This window comes from Narcine bancroftii, chromosome 4, assembly GCF_036971445.1.
Source record: "Narcine bancroftii isolate sNarBan1 chromosome 4, sNarBan1.hap1, whole genome shotgun sequence".
Classification (NCBI taxonomy): domain Eukaryota; kingdom Metazoa; phylum Chordata; class Chondrichthyes; order Torpediniformes; family Narcinidae; genus Narcine; species Narcine bancroftii.
Window position 1 is genome coordinate 202,729,105 of NC_091472.1, and position 18,076 is coordinate 202,747,180.

Below are 18,076 nucleotides of genomic sequence, written 5' to 3' on the forward strand. Positions count from 1 at the left end.
GGGCATCCTGAGAGGGGCTAGCCCAGGAAGGCGCCCAGTGAAGGCCACGCTAGAGGAGGCTGGAGTGCCGTCAGGGGAGGGGGGGTGTGGGGTACAGCAGTGTGGAATGGAAGAAGTTGGGCCGGGATGGAGAGGGTGGCAGAGGAGGTAGCAGTGATGACAGGGAGCCCAGAGGCTCGGGGTAAGAGGAGCCAGGTTGAGAAGGAGAGGGCAGCGGTGTCGGGAGGTGCGAGGGTGGCGGAGCTGGGCCAAGGTCAAAATGGTGGCAGAGGGAAGCCTGGTGGTACGAGGCTGGGGGAGTCAGACTGAGGCAGTGGTGGTGGAGAGAAGTACAAAGATAGCGAGGACTTACCCGGTAAAGCCGTCCCAACCGGCATGCACAAGGAGATCGGGTCCAAAACATCAGAGGGTGTCTGAGGCGTTGGGCTGGGTGGACTCCAGGAGCTATGCGGCCAGAGGGAGAGCAACAGGTAAGATGCATGGCGGCCTGGAGTTGGAGAGCAGGCTGGAGGAGGAAGAAGAGCAAGGGGGCTGTAAAAAGCATATGGTGGAAGGCTGATACAAGAGGCAGAGGGCTCACTGCCTTTTGCCAGGGAAATACTAGAGGCCATTAGATTACAAAAAAGGGCTTTGAGGACACTGGTGGCAGGGCAAGGGGTAATTAAAGAAAGGCTGGGCAGCTTAACGGAAAGGTTAATGGAAACAGAGGAGTGAATTGAGAGGATAGAGGAAAGATCGGATGGGGGAGAATGAGATTTGCCTGGGAAAGGGGTAGAGTGAAGATGTGGGAGAGGGTAGACATTAGAAAATATTAATAGGAGGAACACGATTAAGATTGTGGGGGTGAAGGAGGGGAGGGACATGGTGGAGTTTCTGCAAAAATAGTTATCGGACATACTGGGGAGGGGGAAAAAAATAGGAAACCATTTGGAAATAGAATGGGCCCAGAGGTCTCTTGCCCTACACTCCGGGGCCACAGGTGAGACTTCTGTGCTATCAGGGCAGAGAGAGGATTTTGAGGGTGGGGGAAAAAGCAAGGGGAAATGTGAGGAGGAGAGGGTCTTATTCTTTCTGGACATAAGTGTAGCACTGTTGAAGCGCAGGAGGGAGTTGTTTTGGTTGACCCCTCCACTCTTGCTGCCACAAGGCAAGTTCTTTTCACTCTTGCTGCTTTTGGCTTTCCCCCCCCCCCCCCCCATTTCTTCACCTCTGTGGTGTGCTGTTAGCCAGAATCAGACATACACAAGATAAAGACTGTACAACAGGCTTTAATCCACAAAAGACTTCCACAGAGCCAGGCTGGCTGTGGCTGCAGTAACTCTGGGAGGGGAAAGATGGTTTTTTAAGGACCCAAAGGGAACCGTGGACCTTGTAAGATCCTTGTCACCTTTACGAGACTAAATGTCAATAGAGGGCTTTTGGGGAAGAATGGATTGTAAATATTGAAAGTGTGAGGACTATGGGAGGGTTATGTTTCTGTACATAATGTCAATGTTTGAAGGGGATTGTATATGTTAAGTAAGGAAGAGATACAGGGAGATCACAGAAAGGGAAGAACAAGGGGAGTTTGGGTGCATTGGAGACCTCAAAATTGGTGGGGGGGGGTGAGGATTGGCACCAATAACTTGGTTATTGGTGCTGGAGAGGGTAGAGGTAAATTGGGGGGTGAAGGAAGAGGAGGGTTTTCTTTCCTGGAGGATTTTTTTGTTGGTTTGGGAATGTGGGTTCTCGTTCGGTTAACTTATTTAATTTTTGTTTGTGGTACGATTGCCCATGCCAAGGATCTACAGAGGAGAATCAGGACGGAGGCTAAATAGCAGGATACAAGAAGAAGGGGGCAAGGGTATAATGGAGTGGTCTGAAGGCAATAGATAAGTCTATTAAATTTGTGAGTTTTAATGTAAATGGGATAAATGGATCGATTAAGAGAAAGATCTTGGCTCACCTTAAAAAAAAAGATGCAGGTGGACATAGTGTTTTTTCGGGAGACCCGCCTTACAGAACAAGAGCATTTAAAATTATAGGGGGTGGGCAGGCCAGGTGGTGATGTCCTCCTTCAATTCCAGGGCCAGGGGAGTGGCCATTTTGATAGGGAAGAATGTTCCAGTGGTGGTCAAGGATGTGATCGTGAACTCAGCGGAGAGATTCATGATGATGCATTGTCAAATGTACTTGGAATCTCGGATACTTATGAATATATATACCCTTAATTTCGATGATGAAAAATGTATGCAAGATAACTTCTTGAAAGTAAATGAAGGTGTGAGAATGTCTTGATTGGAGGGGATTTTAATTTTTGTCTGGATCCAGTCATGGACAAGTCAGCAAAGAAAATGACAAAGGCCAGGGTGGCTACATCTACCCTGGCTTTTATGAAAGAATTGAATCTCACAGATATCTGGAGAATGCTGAATCCAATGGAAAGGGATTACTCCTTTTACTTGAGGCAACATGATCCCTACGCTAGAATTGATTTATTTTTGGCATCAGCCCTATTGGAGGGTGGGTTAGTGAAAATGAGCATACAGCATGGTGACTGTCGGACCACTCTCCCTTGACTTTAACCGTCATAATACTAGATATTTCGATGGCATCTGAATACGTTGCTGTTGAGAAAACTGGAATTTTGTTGTTTTTTTCAGGGTCCAGATAGAATTGTTCTGTGAGATGAACTGCCCCTTTACTGAGGATAACTTCCTAATATGGACACATTGAAGGCTTACTTAAGGGGCCAGATCATTGGATATACCAAGAGTATTAAACAGGCCACATGAAGAAAGTTGGTGTCGTAGACAGGTGATAGCTCAATTGGAAAAGGATTATTAAAGAGTGGGTACAGAGAAAAAATACAGGAATTTAGTGAATAAAAAGCTCAAATATAAAATGTTACAAACATATAAGACAGAAAAGTTGATGTTAAGATCTAGACAGCAGTATTATGAGGTGGGGGAGAGAGTCCATGAAGTCTTTGTAATGGAAGATTTAAATCGTGTTTTTTTACTTTTGCAGCCTTTGCTTCTGCAAGGCTGAGAACCTGCTTGTTTTTTTAGAATCAGCAGACATAAGCTAAATTCCACCGAGGGGCCAGAGATGCAGTTATCTGACGAAAGGACATCTGTGTACCAAGAACATTTAATCTTCCTGCTTGTTTTAGTCACAGACTGTCAGAGGCCTAGCCTTGATGCAAAATAAACCATTGTGTTCAAAGTGATAAGCTGAAAATTACGTTATTCGATAGAAGCCTAGGTATGCTAGCTTGCTCGCTTATCTTTCTTACTGTGCTGGGAATAGGTGCTTGGGTAAGCAGTTTTTGGGTAATATAAGCCATGGTCCCACTGCTGAAGTTTGAGACTCTCCGAGAGGTGGCAACATCTCTCAGCAAGAAGAAGAACTTCTGGAGTCCAGCCAATGTCCCGGTTGGGGTAGGTGGAGAAGCTGCTACTGGCGCCCTGACAACCTACTACAAGTGTGCAGTCGTTGCCTCGCTTCGACAGTTGGGACCAGTCCAGGCATTGATAAGTATAATTGGGAAGGGCTTGCATATTGTAGTTTGAAATCAGCTTTTGAATTTGTAATAAACATTTGTACAAACTGAACTACTGTGTGTGTGTGTGTGTGTGTGTGTGTGTGTGTGTGTGTGTGTGTGTGTGTGTGTGTGTGTGTGTGTGTGTGTGTGTGTGTATTTTCTTTTGGTAGCTCAAACACTGTGACCAATCTAAAACGAACAAAATGAGAAGTATAAGTTTACCCAAGACAATCTTCTCCTGGCAGGTGAGAGTGGAAGAGGCCTCAAGAACAACCAATGTGATTCAAACAGGGGAAGACAAGATCTCCAATGAACTAAAAGAAATAAATGATACATTTGGAAGGTTTTATAAGGAATTGTATAAATCGGAGTCAAGGGGTGATCCCAACAAAATAGAGGATTTCTTGCTTTCATTGGATCTACCAAATTTGGATCAGGAAGAGTGACAGGAGCTGAATGCCCCTTTCTCCAAAGAGGAGATTGCAGGGACCCTGAGCTCTATGCAGGCTGGTAAATCACTGGGGGAGGATGGTTTCCCTGCTGAATTTTATAAAGACTTCAAAGATCTGCTAATCCCCCTCCTTATGAAGGTGATGGTCAGGCAGCAGAGATACATATGCTTTCAGAGTCTTTCACAACAGCAATCATCATGGTGATTCCCAAAAAAGCAGAGGCCCATTAAGCCCTGCCTTGTTTCGAGCCACTGCATTATTAAACACAGATTATAAAATCATTGCAAATGCATTGGCTAACAGGGTGGCAAAATATTTACCGAAACGAATGAATCCAGACCAAGCTGGATTTGTAGAAAGGAGGCAGTCACCAAACAATATAGCTGGACTGTTTAATATAGGATATCTGGCACAGTCGGGGGTGGATCTAGGAGTGGCTGTATCTCTGGATGCTGAGAAGGATTTTGACAGACCAGAGTGGGACTTTTTGTTCAAGGTACTGGAGAAGTTTGGATTGGGTCAAACATTTCTTAATTAGGTGAAGACAAAATATCTTAAACCCTCAAGCAAAAAATTTATTACAAATGGGCAGATGTTTCCATTGATTGGGTCCAGTAGGCAGGGCCATCCATTGACATCAGCGCTGTTCATTACTGGCAATTGAGCCGCTGGCAGAAACCAGTCGGTGGGATCCTGACATAAGGGGTTCAGGTGGAACACAAAATCAACCTCACGATTGATGTGTTACTATATTTGACAGACCCTATGGGGATGGGGGGGGGGTTTGTTGGCAGGGCTGAGGACCACACTGGAGGATTATGGGAAAGTTTTGGGGTATGAGGCAAATCTGGACAAAAGTGAGATGATTCCTTAGATGAATGGGGATTATAGACGATAACAAGAGGGAAGTTCAATTAAATGGCCGCAAGAAGGCATTAAATATCTAAGGTGAGAAGTGGACAAAGGTTGGTGCAAATTATACAAACTCAGTTATCTCCTGTTGCTCCAGAAGATTGAGGAGGCCCTTGCTAGATGGAGGACTCTGCCCATAACACTGGTGGGCAGAGTTAACTGTCAGAATGAAGGTGATGCCAAGGCTCCAGTATCTTTTTCAATCGTTGCCCATTTCATTGCCCCAGGGCTTCTTTAAGATGCTTGGTGAGATGGTCCCTGTGGAACGGTAAAGTGGCTAGAATCTCCATGGAAAATTTGACATGGGACGATAATTTGGTGGGTTTAAATTTACCTGTTTCTAAAAATATTACTGGGCAGCCCAGGAAAGATTTATCGCCTCACTATTTGGGGGGGGTGGGGGGGGGGCTCCTCTCCTGAGACCAAATAGTGAGAGATACAATAGGTGAAAAGAAAGCAGGAGAATATGTATACAAATGGGACACTAAATTAATTTCAAATAAAATAGAGAACCCCACACTAAAGCATGTACTTCAGATGTGGTAAAAAAAAATCTATTGATCCAGAATAGCTTAATACCCTTCACTCTGGGTAATAAAATCCTGGACAACTGGTGCCAGGAAGGTATCAGGTGTATCAAGGATTGTTACAAGTGAAGGGTGGGAGGAAACCAGAGCCCCCGGGGAAAACACACAGAGACACAGGGAGAATGTACAAACTTGTTACGGGCAGTGCAGGATTCGAATCCTGGTCCCGATCACTGGCACCAACCTAACTGCATGCCAGTCACTTCTCTTTCTTTAAACTATAAAGGGGAATGGTCATGGAAAATCTTTGTGTGCCTCATAGCAGACTGAAGGCAACTTAGTGTAATATCCCATTTATTTTATTATATGACAATAAATAGTATTTGATTTGATCCAATATTCTGTGTGTAGTCTGCCTGACACACCCAAGTTATTATTGCCCACTTTGTATTAAATCTTCCCTCATCAGAAGGTGATCTCTCACTGTTTATATTTACCCCACTTTTATTAGAACCAGAGAACATTACAGTACTGAAAATGGGCCATTCTTGTCTGTGCTGAACTGTTATTCTGCCCAGTCCCACTGACCTGCACCTATTCCGAATCCCTCCGTACCTCTCCCCTCCATGTAACTCGGGAGAAGTTGCGAAAGTTTCTATTTCCTCTGGTCATTTGCCAACAAATTGGGTGAACAGCTGCCTTCTTGTGGTAGAGCCAGTGGTTGGTTGCATCATGTGTCTACTTCCCCATCACCCTGGATGGCGTGTCTGTCCACGGTCTCAGGCACTGCCTGACTGAGACCACCCGCATATTGGAGGAGCACGGCCTCATCTTCTGTCTGGGCACCCTCCAACCTGGTGGCATTAATATTTACTTCGTTAAAACACCCCCGTCATCTTCCTCTATCTCTGTCACTCCATTCACTGTTCTCCTTTTACACAAACATGATAAATTCCTATCTTGTCCCTTATCATATTGTGATGGATTATGTTATATTTTATATTGTATGTAGATATGTTTTAAAAGGAGAGAAATTGTGGCAGGTTTTTTTTCGTGTAGGTCACATATAAACACTTCAAAACAGATCTCATTTGAGAGGAGTCACGTGATGGAGTAGTGGCCGCTAGGGGAACTCCAGCCCTCTCCAGAAAAGTTAAAAAAAAAAGATAGAGAAAAAGCAAAGGCACAAACTTAAAAACCAAAACAAAGTGAAAGTAAAAGTGTGGAGAAAATGGCAGCGAAGAAAGAAAAACCAAAAACAACGGGAAGAAAAGAAGAAGGAAAGACGTCGGAAGAAGAAGGTGAAAGCCTTACCTGTACGAAGAGGCCCGTCGCGGAGAGAGAAGCCCGCTCCCACAGGTCAGTGGAAGTCCCGAGCTCGGGACTACAAAAATGGCTCGCAGAGCCGAGTAAAAGTGCGCAACCACGCATGCGTTACTCCTCGCGCATGCGCGATGCGCATGAAAAAAACACACTGACGGGAGGGGGGAACAGCTGCGGAGTCGATCTCCACAGCTGAGAGAGACACCTGCAGCACAGCAGCAGGTGCAGAACACAGACAATAACGACAACAAGAAAGAAGAGGGTAAAAAGAAAACAAGGAAACAACAGATGGTCAACCCAGAGGAAGAAGAAGAAGAAGAACAGAAAGAAGTGGAAGAAGAAGAGAAAGGCAAGACAATGGATGTATCTTTTTTTAAAGAATATATGGAATCAGTGAAAGAATGGCAATTACAAGAATTTAATGAGATAAGAAGAATTAAGAATGCAGAAGAAAAAATGAATAAAATGGAAATGGCCATATTAGAGTTAGGAAAAAGAGTGGAAAATATGGAAAAGCGAGGAACATTTGTAGATATGGAAGTAGAAGACTTAAAAGAGAAATTAGAAGAATCTAATAAAAAAGCTAAAGTGGCACAGGAGCTGTTAGCTCAGAAGATAGATATAATAGAAGAAATAATATAAAGATAGTGGGCCTTAAGGAAGATGAAGAAGGCAAGAATATGAGAGAATTTATAAAAGATTGGATCCCCAGGGTCCTGGGAAGACCAGAATTACAGGAAGAAATGGAAATAGAGAGGGCACATAGAACTTTAGCCCCGAAACCACAACCGCAGCAAAAACAAGATCCATTTTAGTAAAATTCTTAAGATATACAACAAGAGAAAATATATTGGAGAAAGCAATGAAGAAAATAAGAGAGGACAAAAAGCCACTGGAATATAAAGGTCAAAAAAATTTTTTCTATCCAGACATAAGTTTTGAACTCCTGAAGAAGAGGAAGGAGTTCAATACAGCGAAAACGATCTTATGGAAAAAAGGATATAAGTTTATGTTAAGGTACTCAGCGGTACTTAAAATAGTTATTCCAGTGCAACAAAACAGACTATTCTCGGATCCAGAAGAAGCAAGGAAATTTGCAGAACAACTACAAAACAAGCAGAGAGATGAAGACATGTAATAAGAGTAAAAATGACCACGATCTATATGTATGTGTGTAAAGGGGTATATGTGTGTGTATATATATATATATATATATATATATATATATATAGTGTACACAAACAGCCACAAACGAGCCTGCAGCTGACGTGGACATTTACCCCCTCCATAAATCTTCGTCTGCGAAGCCAAGCCAAAGAAAAAACATGAATGTATCCGTATTTAGAGGAAAATATATAGAGTATAGACAAGAATTAATAAGGGAGGGAAATGGAATAGAGGGAATAAGGAGGGAATTTAAAAGAGTGACCTTTGTTACATATGAAAATTGAAATCTTTTCTGGGGGGGGCTGGGTGGGGAGGAGTTACAGTCACTGCAAAATCAGCTGACGTTTGCGAGTGAATTCGCAAATCCAAATGGAGAGGGGAGATGTGGTTGTCCGACAAGGGATAAAGGACAACTCGGGAGGGGAGAATGGGGTTAAAGAAGTTTTAAATAGGAGAATAAGCAAAATTTTTGATGTTTTAGAAATGTTGTCTTATAAAGTGTTCAAAACAAGAAAGCAGAAATGGATAAGAAGGAAAGGTGATGATGGAGAAATGGAAAGGGAAGATAAACAAAGTATAAAATGGCTACACTGAACTATATGACTTTAAATATTAACGGAATACATAACCAAATTAAAAGGAAGAAACTGCTAAATTTACTGAAAAAAGAAAAAAATGATATAGCATTTGTGCAAGAAACACATTTAACTGAATTGGAGCACAAGAAATTAAAGAGAGATTGGGTAGGACACGTAACAGCATCGTCGTATAATTCAAAAGCAAGAGTAGTAGCTATATTAATTAGTAAAAATGTGCCAATTAAAATAGAAGAGGAAATAATAGATCCAGCAGGGAGATATGTAATGATAAAATGTCAGATATATTCGGAGTTTTGGAATCTACTCAATGTATATTCACCTAACGAAGAAGATCAAAAATTTATGCAAGATATTTTTTTGAAGATAGCAGATACGCAAGGGAACATATTAATAGGAGGGGATTTCAACCTGAATTTGGATTCAAATATGGACCAAACTGGGAAAAAAATTAACAGAAAGAACAAAGTAACCAAATTTATAATTAAATCGATGGAAGAAATGCAACTTTTGTATATATGGTGGAAACAACACCCAAATGAAAAGGAATATTCATATTACTCGGGTAGACATAAAACATACTCAAGAATAGACCTATTTTTGTTATCAGCTCGTATGCAAGATAGAGTAAGAAAAACAGAATATAAAGCTAGAATATTATCAGACCATTCACCCTTAATATTGACAATAAAGTTAGAGGACATCCCTCCAAGAATGTATAGATGGAGATTAAACCCCATGTTACTTAAAAGGCAGGATTTTAGAGAATTTATTGAAAAACAAATAAAAATGTATTTTGAAATAAATACGGAATCAGTGAAAGATAAGTTCATACTATGGGATGCAATGAAAACATTCATTAGAGGGCAAATAATAAGTTATGTAACCAAGATGAAGAAGGACTATAATCAGGAAACAGCAGTTGGAAAGGGAAATAGTAAATATAGAAAAAGAATTAGCAATGAAGGAAGATACAACTAAAAGAAGAGAATTGGCATATAAAAAAATAAAATATGAAACACTACAAACATATAAGGTGGAGAAGAATATAATGAAGACAAAACAGAAATATTATGAACTAGGGGGAAAAAACGCACAAAATTCTAGCATGGCAGCTTAAGACAGAACAAGCTAAGAAAATGGTATTGGCATCAAGGAAAAAAGACAAACAAATCACATATAATCCAAAGGAGATCAAGGAAAACTTTAGAGAATTCTATGAACAATCATACCAAACTGAAAACGAAGGGAAAGAAGGGAAAATTGATGAATTTCTAACTAAAAAATTGAACTACCAAAATTACAAATAGAGGAACAAAATAAATTAACAGAACCATTTGAAATAGTAGAAATACAAGAGATAATAAAAAAATTACCAAATAATAAAACACCAGGAGAGGATGGATTCTCAATAGAATTCTATAAAACATTTAAAGATTTATTAATTCCTCCCCTCCTGGAAGTAATCAACCAGATTGATAAAACACAAAGCTTACCAGATTCATGTAAAACATCAATAATTGCAGTAATACTAAAGCAAGGGAAAGATCCACTCGCACCAGCGTCATATAGACCAATATCATTACTTAACACAGATTATAAGATAATAGCTAAACTATTAGCAAACAGATTAGCAGAGTATGTACCAAAAATGGTAAATCTAGACCAAACTGGATTTATTAAAAGATGCACAACAGACAATATTTGTAAATTTATTAACTTAATTCATGCAGTAGAAGGGAGTAAAGCGCCAACAGTAGCAGTTGCTTTAGACGCAGAGAAGGCCTTTGACAGAGTAGAATGGAATTATTTATTCAAAGTATTGCAAAAATTCAGTTTACCAGAGAAGTATATTAATTGGATTAAAGCATTATATAAGGGGCCATTGGCGAAAGGGACAGTAAATGGATATATATCAAAGCAATTTAATTTAAGCAGGTCAACACGGCAGGGACGCCCACTATCACCCTTATTGTTTGCGTTAGCTATAGATCCACTAGCAGAATTGATAAGAACAGAAAATAATATAAAAGGGATAAAAATAAAAGACAAAGAATATAAAATCAGTTTATTTGTGGATGATGTTATAGTATACTTAACAGAACCAGAACTATCAATAAAAGAATTATATAAGAAATTGAAGGAATATGGAGAAGTGTCAGGTTACAAGATTAACGTAAATAAAAGTGAAGCAATGCCAATGAATAATGCGGATTTCTCAAAATTTAAGAAGGAATCACCATTCAGATGGCAAATGCAAGCAATAAGATACCTAGGTATACAAATAAATAAAAATCTCGGCCAACTATATAAACTCAATTATTATCCACTAATGAAAAAATTACAGGACGATTTAGAGCATTGGAAAGATTTACCATTAACACTAATAGGAAGGATAAACTGTATTAAAATGAACATTTTCCCAAGGATATTTCAGGCATTGCCAATACACTTGACAGAGAAATTCTTCAAGGAGTTAAAGAAAATAATAAGGAAATTTTTATGGAAAGGGGGGAAACCGAGGATAGCACTAGATAAATTAACAGAATGGTATAAACAAGGAGGTTTACAACTGCCAAACTTAAAAAATTATTATAGAGCCGCACAATTAAGATACCTATCAGATTTTTATCAAACAAGGGAAAAGCCAGATTGGACTAGATTAGAATTAGATAAAATAGGGGAAAAGATACCTGAACACATATTATATAAATGGGATGAAAAATTGGTATAACATAGAAGTTCTCCAGTATTACATCATCTACTTAATATTTGGAAAAAGATTCATGTAGAAAGGAATAAAACAAATTATCAATTACCAAAACTAATATTGACGCAAAATAAGTTACTCCCTTTTACAATAGATAACCTTTCCTTTAGAGAATGGGGGAAAAAAAGGGATCAAAAGAATAGAAAATTGTTTTTCAGGAAATAGATTATTATCCTTTGAACAAATGAAAGATAAATACAATATAACTCAAGATACAGTGCTGGCATATTACCAATTGAGATCTTACTTGAAGGACAAATTAGGAAGCAGTCTGAGGTTACCAGAGGGAAGTAACTTTGAATATGTGATTAGAGATACAATGATAATCAAAAGATTTATAACAAATATGTATATTAAACTGCAAGAAAAGGAGAATGAAGAAACAAATGGTAAAACTAAACAAAAATGGGAACAAGATTTAAATATAAAGATAAAAAAGGAAACATGGGAGAAGTTATGTTCTGGAACGATGAGAAATACAATAAATACGAGGTTACGTATGATACAATATAAATGGATACACAGGCTATACATTACACCTCAAAAGTTAAATAAATGGGACCCAACAGTATCTGATAGATGTTTTCGATGTAAAAAAGAAATGGGAACAACAATTCATGCAATCTGGACATGTGAGAAAGTAGAAAAATTTTGGGAAGATCTAAACCAAATATTAAATAAAATTACAGAAAACAATATACCAAAGAATCCAGAGATCTTCCTCCTAAGTAACATAAAAAACAAAGAACTTGGACGATTTGGATGGTGCACAAAAAAGATTTGTTAAGATAGCTCTAGCCATAGCAAAAAAATGTATTATATCAACCTGGAAATTGGAAGATAATTTGAAAATACAACAATGGTATATAGAAATGAATAAATGTATTCCATTATAAAAAATAACATATAGTTTAAGAAATAATATTGAAATATTTGAACAAATATGGGAGCCTTACATGAAACACAATAGCGAAAACCTACCAGGGACATTCACTACCTAAATTAATGAAAGGAGAAGGAAATGAAAAGAATTGACTCACTGGAATTTCTTGTTTATTTTTATTGAATGACAACATTGTTTGACTGGTTTAATGTATCCTAGATTTTGTACTTTAAATGGACATGGGTGGGGGGGGGAGGTAGGGAGGGTGGGATGGGAGGAGTGGGGGGGGGGGAGAAAATGGCACTGTATATATTTGAAAAGGAAAAAGTATGTATCATGGTTAATGTGGTTTATGGTGTGAAAAATAAAAAATTAAAAAAAAACAGATCTCATTTAAAATGCCAGAGCTCTGCTTTAGCCAGACAGTCCAGACTCTGGGTGCCTTTGCACAAACTTTGAAGAATACCTATAAGGACTTCACAAGTAGGTGTTAATTGGACATGCTGTGGAGCAATGGATTATTGTTTTGGAAAGCAACAGATGAACAAACTCAGAAGATTAAGTCCGGAGCCGCAGTCTGTCTGAGTGCAATTGGCTGTTCTAGGAGGGTTGTGGGTTTTTTCCCTGTGTGTGTGAGAGAGGGAGAGACTTCAGTTCTACAGTTCGGCAGCAGCAGCTGGGACTGGAACAGGACAAGCTGGCAAGCTTGTGGAAAAACCCCATTTTGAAGACTGGTTGTGAATTCTTAGATCAGCCTGGTCAAATCCCTTGTGGTCTATACAAGAGGAGATGGCTAGCTGTATAATGTTTCACTTGAAATAAAGGAAACAGAAAAGGAACTCTGTGGTGACCTGAAAGAAAGAAGCTATCATCTGGAAAACCCTGAAGGAGCAAGTTTCTTCGGCAAGACACTGAAGTGGCTGATCGGAAAGAATCAGTTGTGGGTATCCAATGAGCAACAATTGAAAACCAAATAGAACCTTCCTGAGTGGTAACCATTTACCTTTCAAGCACCAAAGCCTGGTGAAATTCATAAATGTTAAATTCTGTGCACAGTATAAGAATTGCCTGAACTTGGAGGAGTGAGAAGTGAGATTGGATTTTTCTGAACTTACGCATACATTACATACACGTGCACTTAGAATTAGAAGAGGGTTAAGTTAGATTAGTTAAATAGTGATTCTGTTTTCATGTTTAAAGATAATTAACTTTTGTTTAAGTAACCATTTGTCTTGGTGAATTTCTGTTGCTCTGGGCCCGTAATAGTATCGAATCAACATCCTTTGTTGGTCTGGGTTCCTCCCCCCAGCCCAGCATTGCCTGATTTCTGAGATTTCCTGCTTCTGGCTTATTCCTTGAAGAAGGGCTCAGGTCTGAAATGTTGGCGACATATCTTTGTGTCCTATGGATGCTGAGAAGGCCGGCTGAGTTCCTTCAGCATTTTGGTGTGTTTTTTTGCTACAATCACAGTGTCTGCAGCCTGTCGAATTTCTTGCAGTTCCATACCATCCTGACTGTTGTCAATGTTGTCGATAAATACTGTCACAGGAAGGATTGTTGTTGTACACGTGCCAAACCTGCTGAGATTCAATGGCAGTGACAGTAGGTCTGCAGGAGATTCTAAAGCACTGTGTTCCAATTATTTCCCAACTACTTTGGACATCATATTATAGCTGCACAAGACATTGTTCAGACCACAGCCAGAATACTGCGTGCAGTCCTGATCACTGTGCAGAAGATGGAATGTGAAAGGCAGAAAGGTTTTACAAGGATGTTGTCGAGACCAAGAGTGGCGGAGGCTGAGGAGTGATCCATTCACGAAGAGCATGGATGTCATGGATGATCACAGTCTTTTGCAGTGTTGAAGATGAGAGGGCATTAGCGTGATTCAAAATTTTTCAAAATGCAGCACGGTAACAGGCCCTTTTGGCCCACGAGCCCATGGCGCCCAATTAGCGGACACCCCTGGTACATTTTTAACATTGGGAAGAAACTGGAGCCTCCGGGAAAATCCCATGCAGACACCCGGAGAACGTACAACCTCCTTGCAGACAGTGTGGGATTCGTTCCTCAGTCCTGATCGGTGGCACTTTAACGGCGTGGCGCCAAATGTGCTGCCCCCTTGGTTGAGAGATGAAAGATTGTAAGGGGATCTGAGAGGGGCATTTTTGACATGATCTGCAATTAATTAGGTGCAATTAGAGTTCTCCATTCATGGGTGAGAAGGGGTTCCAAGATGCTGGGATGGGGCGGGCTTGGGAGAGTAGAGATGCAGTGCTTCTCCTAAGGGGTTCAACCGCCCGGTCCTCATGCCGGTGGCTTCTGACAGATTTTGAACAGCCTGTTAAAGGAGTGAAGAGGAGTTTATTTTAAAATCCTGCTGCTGTGGGGTCTGTGCCCAAGATGGCAGCGCCTCTGGTCGGCAGCGGCCACCAGAAGCAGAGAGAGAACACCCCCCCACCCCCTCAGGTTTGAGAAGCAGAGGGGACGACCCTACAGGCGACTGACCCAGCAAGGCACCCAGCGGCTGAGCATCGCACGTGGGCGGCTTGCAGTCAGGGGACCCGCATGGGATGCTGAAGAGCAAGGGATTCGAGAGGGTTCTGAGGGCAAGAAGGGGTCCTAGTGGGGCCCGGGGCACCGGTCATGTATGGATCTGTAGCTCAGGTTTCCGACCAAACAGCAGAGCGTGTGGCCACAGGAGTACTGGGGGAAAATCCACGGGCACTCAGTGGCTCTGAAGGGATTTTCTTTTGCTTCTCTTTCAGTAAAAGTGACTCTAATGTCTGCTCTTTATATGCCTTCCGCCAGACTAAATGCAATTTTGTGTAATATTACTTGGAAATAAATGAATCATGAAAATGTATGTAAATGGGATGAGCAGAAGAGGCATGTTATTATTTTGGACGCGTTGGGCTAAAGAACCTGCTGCATAATGAACATGTTGGTGATCCATCGTTTTCAGATTCCTCGTCGGGCGTGTTCTTAGTGAGAATTAGAAGCAAGTTTGTCACGTAGAGATTTGTTTTAAAGAATCTGATTGTGGGGCAGGAAGGGAAGGGCTGGAAAACATTTAGACAGGCTGCTTTAGAGGGAACCGCAGGGCAGGGAAGGGCTGAATGTCAAGGCTGTAACCAGCTGGCTGAGACACTGGGAAACTTTGGCGAGGGTGAGAGCCAGGAAGCCCACTTGAAGAGCGGGGGTGGGGGGGGAAGAAAAGGGTTAAAGGCCAGGAAACAGGAGGGAGAGGCCACACTGGAAATGGGCGAAGGGGCAGGCAGAGCCAGAATCAGACTTTATTGTCATGAACAAGTCGTGAAATTCGTTGTTTTGCGGCAGCGACACAGGACAAACATTCATATAAACCAACTTACAACAATAATTAAAAATAGTGCATGAAAAGCCAAAGTCAGGCAGTGTCTTTGGTTCATTGATTATTCAGGGATCTGATAGCAGAGGTGAAGAAGCTGTCCTTGTGCCGCTGAGTGCTCGTCTTCAGGCTCCTGTACCTTTACCCCAATGGTAGCAGAATGAAGAGGACATGGCCTGGGTGGTGGGGGTCCTTGAGTCTGTTTTAAGACATGTAGACATCCTTGACCAAGTGAGGTCTGGTGTCCATGGTATCGCAGGCCGACTTAACAATCCTCTAATGCAACAACTTACTATCGATTCAAACCAGAAAATAATATTTTTTAAAAACTGATTGTGAAAAGGCCATAATTGCATAAAATAAAATCTGGCTTAGCCTCGAATTTTTCCCCTCTGGAGGAAGGGACCGAATAGAAGATATCACTGAGACTTTATTAAAACAGCTGTTAACAATGGCACAGTTGCACTATGCCAGTCTAGCAGCAAGCATTAAATATTTTAATGTATTAACTAGATTTTTCTGCTATTGACCGCAATCAGCAATTGAAAGTATAATTGCCGCAGTTGGAACGAAGCCTTGGGTCAGTCATTTTTGCAGGACCTCCTTTTACTGTTAAAGTAGACGTAATTCAATTGGAAGGGAAATATTGATGCAGCAAGTTACCACAATGAACTTCAGCAGAAATGAGAACAACAAGGAGGGAAGTTGATCAAAAGGAAATTTGTCCCAATGCAAAGTTTGTCATTGTATTACAAGAAGAAATGTAAATTTACATTCACCTTGAATCTGTTCATTTTAATTTTTTTTAACCCACAGATAATTCATTGAGTTACAGGGAAAGGTGAAACAGGTTAGGACTTTATTTGCTGGAGGGTAGAAGAATGAGGGGAGATTTGATTGAAGTACTTAAAATTTTGGGGGAGATCGACAGAGTAAATGTAGGTCGGCTTTTTCCACTGAGATACAAACCGCAGGACGTGGGTTAAGGGTAAAAGGGGAAAAGATTAAGCGGAACTTCTTCACACAGAGAGTGTGGAATGAGCTACCAGCTGGTGAATGCGGGCTCAATTTTAACATTCAAGAGAAATTTGGATGGGGAGTGGGATGGAGGGCCATGGACTGGGTGCAGGTCAGTGGGACTAGGCAGAAAAATGGTTTGGCACCGACTAGAAGGGCCAAAGGGGCCTGTTTCTGTGCTGTAATGTTCTGTGGTTCTAACACAGTGGTTCTCAACTTTTTTCTTTCCAATCACATCCCACTTTAAGTAATCCCTCTGCCATCGGTGCTCTGCGATTAGTAAGGGATTACTTAAAGTAGGATGTGGGTGGGAAGGGAAGGTTGAAACCCACTGTTTTAATCGTCCCTAATTGACTTGTTATGTGCACGGTTTCATAACTCCAAAGGAAATGAGCCAAAGACAATTTTTCACAAGCAAAATATTTCAGTAACAATTGGATCTAGAGCAGTGGTTCTCAACCTTCCCTTCCCACTCACATCCCATGTTAAGCAACCCATTACTAATCACAGAGCACTGATGGCAGAGGGATTACTTACAGTGGGGTGTGAGTGGGAAAGAAAGGTTGAGAACCACTGTCTAACGCTTTTAATCTGAGGAGGAGCAGTGGAATGTGCTGCCCTGGATGGCCCTGCGCTGGTTTAATGACGCGTTTCATGCCAGCTGAGTGAGCAGGTTCTGACTGCTGACAGTGTGGGGACAGGGTGTCTGAGCCCGGAACCATCTGCCTACCGTGCCATTGTCTTCCTGTCAGCTTGCATGTCCTTCATCGCTCGCTCAGGGGGGCTTTCTTTATCTGCTTTGTACTAACACAGTCAACTCACTCAGCAACGTGACAACCTGCTCCTGCCAACATGGCACTGAATAATGCTGCCAGCCCCCAACTCAGTGTCAGATTAATGTCAATCCCCCTCCCACCCCGATCTACTTGGACACAAATGAAACTGTGGGCATCGGTGGAGCTTGTTGGTGTTTGCAAGCTGTGAGGTGAGTGGGGTCCAAAGCTAAAATTGGAATCTACCCCCCCCCCCCCCCGCCCCAAGATGTATGACCCACTGATTGTATTGGTTTGTTGAGCATAATAAGCAGAATTCTACTTTGGAGCATTTTCTTGGAATCTCACCTGCTAGGACCATAATCCATGATCTGGTCCATCGTCTTGACAAGAGAAAACCTGACAGTGATTTCCATCCCTTGGACCTGTTCACAACATGGTGCTGCATATAATTCCAATTTGGAGTAAAGCATGAAAGTCTGCAGATGCAGTGATTGAAGTAAAAGCATAATGCTGGTGGGGGTGTGGGCTGTGGAGGGGCATGTGGTCTCTCCGTCTGGAACCTGGTGGGAATGTGGACTGTGGAAGGTCATGTGGTCTCTCTGTCTGGAACCCAGTGGGAGTGGGCACTGTGGAGGGGCATGTGGTCTCTCTGCCTGGAACCTGGTGGGGCTGTGGACTGTGGAGGGTCACATGATCTCTCTGTCTGGATCCAGGTGGGAATGTGGACTGTGGAGGGTCAGGTGATCTCTCCATCTGA

General features: G+C 41.5%; 1 long non-coding RNA gene across 2 annotated transcripts in view; it reads left to right on the top strand.

Moving 5' to 3' along the window:
• Positions 1-18,076, top strand: part of LOC138761476 (uncharacterized) — an 81,612-nt gene that overhangs the window by 20,417 nt on the left and 43,119 nt on the right. Inside the window, exon 3 of one of the 2 annotated variants that reach the window (XR_011356341.1) lies at positions 3,772-5,800. The exons of the other annotated variant lie outside the window; for it this stretch is intronic. This is a non-coding gene — a long non-coding RNA (uncharacterized lncRNA). Of the gene's footprint in view, positions 1-3,771; positions 5,801-18,076 lie in introns of those variants that run through there. 2 annotated transcript variants of the gene reach the window in all.